The sequence below is a fragment of the Orycteropus afer genome, unplaced genomic scaffold (assembly GCF_000298275.1).
Source record: "Orycteropus afer afer isolate SDZICR_OR568_19922 unplaced genomic scaffold, OryAfe1.0 scaffold00306, whole genome shotgun sequence".
Taxonomy (NCBI): domain Eukaryota; kingdom Metazoa; phylum Chordata; class Mammalia; order Tubulidentata; family Orycteropodidae; genus Orycteropus; species Orycteropus afer.
In genome coordinates this window covers 3,366,228-3,373,517 of record NW_006921893.1, presented here as the reverse complement: position 1 = coordinate 3,373,517, position 7,290 = coordinate 3,366,228, and positions in this window count along the sequence as shown.

Here is a 7,290-nt window from a genome sequence, read left to right as displayed (position 1 = left end):
TAAAAAAAAAAAAAAAAAAGGAGTTAATTTGTGAATTCATGATATGATGACTGTCGTGAATTGAAATGTGCCCCTAAAATATGTCAGATTCACTAGGCCATCATTTTCAATTTTGTGTAGTTGTCCTTCATTATGTGTTCTGATGTAATTATCCTCCATTATGGATGTGTTGTAAATAGCTCTGGTAGTGAATGACTAAGGTATTTGCGAACCAAAAGGTTAGTGGTTTGAACCCATCAGCCACTCTGTGAAGAAAGAAGGGGGTATGCTTCTGTAAAGATTTATAGCCTTGGAAACCCAGTAGGGGTTGCTATGAGTCAGAATCGACTTGATGGCAGTGAGTTTGGTTTGTTGAGATGGATGAATTGTAAATCCTCACCTCTATGTGTTAATAAGGAAGAACTGTTGCTGTTGTTAGGTGATGTCGAGTCATCTCTGACTCATAGTGACCCTATCTACAGCAGAATGAAACACTGCCCAGTCCTGTGCCAGCCCCACAATCCTTGCTATACCGGAGCACATCATTGCAGCCACAAGGTCAGTCCAATTTGTTGAGGGTCTTCCCTTTTTCATTGACCCTCCACTTTACCAACCATGAGTGATCCCTTCTTACAACATGATCAATGTAGGTGAGACAAAGTCTGACCATTCTTACTTCCAAGGAGCATTCCAGCAGCATTTCTTCCAGGACAGATTTTTTAGTTCTTTCAGCAGTCCCTGGTACTTTCAGTATTCTTCACCAACACCACAACTCAAAAGCATCAACTTTTCTTTGGTCTTTCTTATTCATTGTTCAGATCTCACATGCATATGAGGTAAATGAAAATACCATGAGTTGTGTCAGGCACATCTTAGCCTTCAAGGAGATATCTTTGCTCTTCATCACTTGAAAGAGGTCTTTTGTACCAGATTTGTCCAGTGGTATACATCATCTGGTCTCTTGACTGCTGCTTCCATTGGTGTTGATTGTAGAACCAAGTAGTATGAAATCTTTGACAACTTCAATCTTTTATCTATTTATCATGATGCTGCTTATTGGTCCAGTTGTGAGGATTATATATATAGGTGTAATCCATACTGTAAACTGTATTTTTCAGTCTTTATCAGTAAGTGCTTCAGGTCATCCTCATTTTCAGCAATCAAAGTTGTGTTGTTTGCATATCACAGATTGTTAATGAGTCTTCCTCCAATCCTGATGCCATGTTCTTCTTCACATAGTGCAGCTTCTCAGATTATTTGCTCAGCATACAGATTGAATAAGTATGGTGAAAGGATACAACCCTGACACACACCTTTCTTGATTTTAAACAATGCAGTGTCCCCTTGATCTGTTTGAACAACAGCCTCTTGGTCTATGTACAGGTTCCTCATGAATACAAATAAGTGTTCTTGAATTGCCGGTCTTCATAATTTGTTATGATCCACAAAATAGAATGGTTTCACATAGTCAATGAAACACAAGTAAACATCTTTCTGACATTCTTTGCTTTCAGCCAAAATCCATCTGACATCAGGTACATTATCCCTCATTCCACAACCTCTTCTGGATCCAGTTTGTATTTCTAGAAGTTCTCTGTCAATATACTGCTACAACAATTTTTGAATTATCTTCAGTAAGATTTTACTTGTGTGTGATGTTAATGATATTGATCGATAATTTCCACATTCTGTGGGATCACCTTTGTTTGGAATGGGTAAAAATACAGATCTCTTCCAGTCAGTGGTCCAGGTAGCTAGCTGTCTTCCAAATTTCTTGGCATTGCCAAGTGAGTGCCTCCAGAGGGCCATCTATTTGTTGAAACATCTCAATGGGTCTTCCATCAATTCCTGGAACCTTGTTTTTCTCCAGTTCCTGCACTGAAACTTTGACTTCTTCCTTCAGTACCATTGGTTCTTGATCCAATGCCACCTCCTGAAATGGATGAGCATCAATCAAATCATTTTGGTATAGTGACTCCATGTATTCTTTCTTCTTTTGATGTTTCTTCCATCATTCAATATATTGCCCATAGAATCTTTCAATATTGCAACTCGAGGCTTAATTTTTCTTCAGTTCTTTCAGCTTGAGAAATTCTGAGCATGTTCTTCTCTTTTGGCTTTCCAACTCCATGTATTTGCACATTTCCTTATAATAATTGACTTTGTCTTTTCAAGCTGCTCTTTGAAATCTATTTAGCTCTTTTATCTTTTATCTGGGAGCTCTGGTAGTGTAGTGCCTAAGGCACTTGACTGCTAACCAGAAGGCTGGTGGTTCAAACCCACCAGCCACTCCTTGGAAGGAAGGTTGGGCAATCTACTTCCGTAGTGATACCGCCTCAGAAACCCAAGGAGGGCTTGCTATGAGTCAGGTCTGACTTGACAGCACATAACAACAACAACAACATCTTTTATCTATTCTTTTATTTGCTTTAGCTACTTTTCATTCAAGGGCAAGTTTTTGATTCTTTTCTGACACCCATTTTTGTCTTTTCTTCCATTCCTGTCTTTTTAATGACCTTTTGCTTTCTTCATGGATGATGTTCTTGATGTCATCCCATAATTCTTCAGATTTTCAGTCACTGGTATTCAATGCATAAAATCTATTCTTTAGACAGTCTCTAAATTCAGGAAAGATATAATCAAGGTCATATTTTGGCTGTTGTGGACTTGTTTTAACTGTCTTCAGTGTCAGCTTGAACTTGCATATGAACATTTAATGGTCTGTCCCACAATCAGCTCTTGACTTGTTTTGGCTGAAGATATTGAGTTTTTCCATCACCTCTTGCCACAAATGTAATCAATCTGATTCCTGTGTATTCCATCTGATGAAGTCCATGTGTATAGGTGCTGTTTATGTGTTGAAAAAAGGTATTTGTGATGAATAAGTCATTGCTCTTGCAAAATTCTATCGTGCGATCTCTAATGTGATTTCTATCTCCAAGGCCTTATTTTCCAACTACTCATGATTCTTCTTTGTTTCCAACTTTTAGATTCCAGTCACCAGTGATAATCACCACATCTTGATTGCATGTTCAGTCAATTTCAGACTGAAGAAGTTGATAAAATTCTTCAATTTTCTCATCTTTGGCTTTGGTGGTTACTGTGTAAATTTGAATAATAGTAGTATTAACTGGTCTTTCTTGTAGGTGTATGGATATTATCCTATCACTTACTACATTGTACTTCAGGATAGATCTTGAAACATTCTTTGCGATGAAGAATGCCACACGATTCCTCTTCAATTTGTCATTCCTGGCATAGTAGATCATATGGTTGTCTGATTCAAAATGGCCAAAACCAGTTCATTTCAGCTAACTAATTCCTAGGAGATCAATCTTTATGTGTTCCATTTCATTTTTGACAAGTTCCAATTTTCCTAATTCATACTTTGTACATTCCATGATCTGATTATTAATGGATGTTTGCAGCTGTTTCTTTCCATTTTGATTTGTGCCACATTGGTAAATAGAGGTCCTGAGAGCTCTGCTTTATCCATATCATTAAGGGTGGCTCTAGTCTGATGAGGCATCTCTTTTCCAGTCATAATTTGAGTGTCTTCCAACTTGAGGGATTCATCTTCTTACACTGTATGGGGCAACGTTTCAAGGCTATTCATAACATTGTCCAGCAATATATCAGACAGTGTTTCAGAGCTATTCATAAGGTTTTCACTGACTAATTATTTGAGAAGTGGGTGGTCTCTTCCTTCCTCTGAGTCTGTCTCAGTCTGGAAGCTCTGCTGAAACCCATCCACAATGGGAAACTCTGCTGGTGTTTGAAACACCTGTGGCACAGCCTCCAGCCTCCAGCCTCACAGCAACGTGCAAGCCAGCACAGTATGACAAATTGACAAACAAGTTAGTCTCCCTTAGCTGTTCCAAACTGCTTCGCTCACTTCCTGGCCTCCTCCCTACCTGTTCTGGTTGTCTGCTGGCTCCCACTTCCTGCCTTACCTGGTCCTAGGTAAGATAGTTGTTGTTGTTGTTGTTGTTATGTGACGTTGAGTTGGCCTTGACTCATAGTGACCCTTCCTTGGGTTTCCAAGGCAGTATCACTATGGAAGTAGATTTCCTAACCTTCCTTCCGAGGAGTGGCTGGTGGGTTGGAACCACCAGCCTTCCGGTTAGCAGTCAAGTGCCTTAGGCACTATGCTATCAGAGCTCCTGGGCAAGATAAGGTTATGTTAATTATGATTAGGTTTTGTTTGTTATGTTAATAAGGCAGGTTACTTAAGATATGTATGCAAATTATTATATGTAGTAGTTCTTTATAACATAATACTGATCAAGAAAGGTTTAACATTTTCCTGACTCTGGGTAATGTAACCATAAATTTTTTTCATGTTCAACTTCACAACAATGTTGTCCACTATTCTTTTTTTGGTCACATCCCTGATCCAATGGAAGAGAAGTTTCCCAGGGGTGTGGCTACATCACCTTTTATCTTACAAGAGATAAAAGGAGAAAGAAGTGAGCAGAGAGATAGCAACCTCAGTAATACCAAGAAAGAAGAGCTGGGAGTGGAGCATGTCCTTTGGACCTGTAGTCCTTGTGCTGAGAACCTCCTAGATACAGGGAAAAATTGATGCCAAGACATATGGAGATTTACAAGGAAGACTAGGCCTACAGATGTTGAAGGGGACAAAGACCTTCCCCAGAGCGGACACAGAGAGAAAGCCTTGCCATAGAGCTAACATCCTGAACTTGGGCTTCTAGCTTCCTAAACTGTGAGAGAATAAATTTCTGTTTGGTAAAGTCATCCATTTATGATATTTCAGTTACAGCAGCATAAGATAACCAAGACAGACTAAAAAATCATAATGGACAGCACTATTGTGAGGTTAAAAGTGAAAAGAATTTATGGTTACATTATCCATGGTCAGGAAAATATTAAACCCTTTCTGATTGACATTTTACTACATAGAACTACTGCATATAATTATTTATAGAAAATATATAAGTATATTAAGTAAGGTGTCTTTAAACAGAAACATATATAAAAAGATATAGTGTTAATCAGTTGATGAAAAGATTGCAACCAGAGGCTAGCATGAACTAACTGTATTTCCCCTGATGGCAATTGTTCAGTATTCACTAATTCATTGTCCACATCAACTCTATAGAATATAACCACTACAAATAATGAAAATTGGCTGCATGTACAGGATGTTCATTGTAACTTAATTTATAATAGCAAAAATGTGAACCAACCTAAAGTGAACAACAGTAAACAAAGCAGCAGATAAAATGTTGATCGTTCATAGTACTCCTGGCCTATGTTGTCCAACTAAAAAGCCACTCATCATGTGTAGCTACTGAGCACTTGTAATTTGTCCAGCATAATCAAGGAACTGAAGTTTAAATTCTGTTTAATTAATTTAAGTTTAAAAATGGGCATTCACTTCCATTATTGGAAAACTTTTCATTATAGTTGGACAACTTGGATAACTGAATATATGTTTTCAACTGTAAATTTTATGAAAACTTAATTCAGATCAAATATTTCTGGTGAAATTTAATCTCCATTTAGAGATGAGCTTTAGATGTAAAATCCACACAGGATTGCTAAGACTTGGTACAAAAGAGAATGCAAATCTCGTTTGTAGTTTTCTATACTGATTACAAGTAGCTCTGGTAGCATAGTGCCTAAGGCACTTGACTGCTAACCAGAAGGCTGGCGGTTCAAACCCATCAGCCACTCCTCAGAAGGAAGGTTATGCAATCTGCTTCCATAGTGATACTGCCTCGGCAACCCAAGGAGGGGTCACTATGAGTCAGGGACAACTTGATGGCACACAACAACAACAACATACTGATTACATATAGAAATAATATTTTGGATATATTTGATTAAATATACTATAACATTAAGTACACTTATTTCTTTTTGCTTTTTAAAATGTGGTTACTAGCACATTTAAAATAGCATAAACAGCTCTCATTCCACCACCTGTCTGTCAGTCAGTTGTACTGTACTAGCTTATGTGTTGCTATGATGCTAAACATTATGCCACCAGTATTTCAAATATCAGCAGGATCACATGGTAGACAGGTTTCAGGGGAGCTGCCAGACTAAGACAAATTAGGAATAAAGGCCTGGTGATCTAATTTTGAGGATTAGCCAATGAAAACCCTATGGAATACAGTAGAATATCATTTGTTACAGTGCAAAGAAATGATCCCCCTCACTCAAAATACAAAATAGCCACAACCATGGACTGAACATGAAAATTATCATGAACATCCTACAGGACTGGGCAGCATTTCATTGTGTTGTACATATAAGGTTGCCATGAGTCAGAGTGAACTTAATGGTAACCAACAACAACAATGTGGTTCACATTATATTTCTACCAGAGATCATTTCTATAGACTATTCTATAATTATTAAATAAATCTACAAACCAAGACTAATGTCATTGAGTCAATTCCAACTCCTAATGATCTCAGAGTAGAAGTACCACATAGGGTTTCCAAGACTATAAATCTTTGCAGAAGCAGACTGTGTCATCTTTCTCCCACATAGTTGGTGAGTTCCAACCACCTACCTTTTGGTTACCAGTCAACTGCCTTAACTACTACACCACCAGAGATCTCTAATAAGAACTTATTAAGTGAATAAGGCAAATTGTATAGCTAAATGCATGAATTAATTTTTTTTTTTTAAAAAAATACAAAACTATATAGATACTGCAAAGAAAAAGATGGAGAGAGTAAATCTGAAAGGGTCCTGGAAGGAACTGGATGGCACTCCAAAATGGGGTAATTGAGCAGAATGCGATAAGAGGATTTTGAAAGGTGTGAGCAGAGTTAGGAAAAATCAATAAAATGCTAAACCATCTTGGAAAAGAGTATGGATTTGGGAAAATGGATGTATTACTATATATATTTCTGGAGATTTTAAGATAAGAAGCACCTATCCATTCTCTAACCCTTTAAATAAAATTGATTAGTGGGCAGGTTATCACTGCTAATGGGCTGACTCTCTTTCTGGAAGTTGCATCAGAACTGTGTCAACTGTTGGCCCATCTCACCTGGCTCCAACCCACAACCTTCTCTGTAACTTCAATCCATGGAGGCAGCTTCATGGCCCATTTGATAAATGTGTTGTCAGTTGCTCAAGCCAACTGAAATAATAATGGAAGAAACGTCTGCTTCTGCCAAAAATGAGAACTGGAATGATGTTGGTGAGTGTTTTCTGAAGCCAAAGGCAGGTTTCCTATAATTAGAAGCAATTTGCTAGAAAGTTTACCAGGCTCTTCCAAAGCATACAATATGGCAAATTATTAAAGGTTTCTTTATTTTTCCTTTC